The sequence below is a fragment of the Molossus molossus genome, unplaced genomic scaffold, assembly GCF_014108415.1.
Source record: "Molossus molossus isolate mMolMol1 unplaced genomic scaffold, mMolMol1.p scaffold_m16_p_5, whole genome shotgun sequence".
Taxonomy (NCBI): domain Eukaryota; kingdom Metazoa; phylum Chordata; class Mammalia; order Chiroptera; family Molossidae; genus Molossus; species Molossus molossus.
In genome coordinates, this window is record NW_023425388.1 from 76,152,431 (window position 1) to 76,154,461 (window position 2,031).

At 38.2% G+C, this 2,031-nt stretch overlaps 1 pseudogene; it reads right to left on the bottom strand.

The window, feature by feature from the left end:
- Window positions 1-702: 702 nt before the first annotated feature.
- LOC118616975 lies at window positions 703-1,357 on the bottom strand (annotated as a pseudogene).
- Between the last annotated feature and the right edge of the window lie 674 nt (window positions 1,358-2,031).

The following is a 2,031-nucleotide window of genomic DNA, read 5'->3' on the forward strand; positions in this document are numbered from 1 at the left end:
CACTCCCACCGCTCCCTATCAGCAGAATGACAGAGCGCCTCACTCACGTGTGCACCTGATAATGGTGATGATGTATTAATGTCTTTCACCCCAGAGGCACCTTTAACTTTATGACAAGCTTTGGTGGCCCACATCATGCTGAGACCTTCCAGAGGTATTAGATCAACTTTGTGAGCTTGATAATAAAACAGTTTCCCTGGGCTTTGAAAGTGTTCTGTGGATTGTACACATTTTAAAGCAAAAAACTTCTATATTTTAAAGGGCATAATATGAGTTAACATTGGTTTTTTGGTCCAGTAACTATGCTCCCTTCTTTTTCTATATATTTTGTTTTATTGATGGTGATATATAGTAAAAATCTAATACACGTTAATTACCCATGGTCCCTTATAAATATTTAAAGTACTTTTTTACAAGCACAACCACACTACAGTTATACTATAACATTTTAGAAGACAATTTTAAAAATAAAATACATTAAAGATGTCATAATTCATGATGAGATATTGAGATGCATTTTAACTCTGACTTTAAATATTCTCATTACAATCAAGTGTAGACCTTGACCAAGAAGTTGATAATTCTGGGGAACCCTTCTGAGGATTAATTTTTATATAATTAATAGCCACTTAGCATACCTGAAGTCCTATGTTCTTATTGAGCTCATTCAGAGTCCATAAATGCAAGCAGATTATAGTGTTCTTAGATGCACAAGCATCTCCAAAGAAATTTACTATATTTAGTTTGTCTTAAGATATGTGTGTTCCTTGAACTGACAATTATTGAGGTTTCCAAATATGATCTTTTCATGTCTTCATATCCTGGATCTGACCTTAAAGCCATTCTACACCTTCTTGCAATCCTCCTCTTACTGCAGCATAAGCACAGATATGCCCTGGCTTACCTTTGATGTTCTCTAAACACAGCCGTTGAGACACTTCACAGCTGTCAGTGCACCTCTATGGTCCACTTTGTTTGCAAAGAATAAGATTGATATTCGACAGTGGGTGCTTAATATCTGGATGATTCAGAGGAGTATCGATTTCTTCTGTGGTCCTACTATTCTTAATCTATCACTCGTATCAATGACAAAAATAATGGCTTGTCCGTCTTTATAATAGTGTTCCCAGATATGTTTGTATCATGCTCAACCTGACATGTCAAATGCTGTAAAAGACAAACTGGATGATTTGAAATTCCTTATGCTGAATCCTATTGTTGGAACTATATCTTGAGATTGAGCAATTAAAGGTTTAAATGTGTTAATGATTGTTGTTTTGCCACTATTATCCAGCCCAAAGCACAAAACATGAACTTCCTTCTTGTTCCGGCCAAGCAACCCTGAGAGTCTGTCTAGCAAGAAGCGTCAATTTGTTGTTTCACTTACTTATGTAATCATTGGTTGCCGCCTGGGGATTGAACCTGCTGCCTTGGAGTTTTGGGGTGATACTTCAATCAACTGAGCTACCCAGCCAGAGCAACCCTTTCTTTTAAGTTGAAGTTGATGTGAGAGCCAAAATATTGGTCTCCAGAAATACCCATGTCCTGATCCTCGAAACCTGTGAATATGTTGCCTTACATGGTAAAAGTGAATTTTCAGATGTGATTAAGCATCTTGACAGTGGAACATTATCCTGGGTTATGCAGACAGCCCCAACATAATCACAAGGATTCTCATAAGAGGGAGGAAGAAGGGTCAGGTTAGAGAGAAGAGGAGGTTACTTGGGGCCACAAGCCAAGGAATGAGAGCAGCCTCTAAAAGCTAGAAAAGACAGTGAAACAAATCCCCCTAGAGCATCCAAAAGGAACACAACTATCCCAATGCCTTGATTTTAGCTCAAGATTAATTTTCGGACCTCTGACCTCCAGCACTGTAAGAGAAAAATTTTTTGTGGTATAAACTGCTAAATTTGTGATGATTTGTTACAGAAGACATGGGAAAGAAAGCAGTTGGCTTTCTGACATGTGCCCGAAAGGCTCCTAATCCTGGGAACAGTTCAATACCAGTTATGCAGTAAGGACATCAACCTC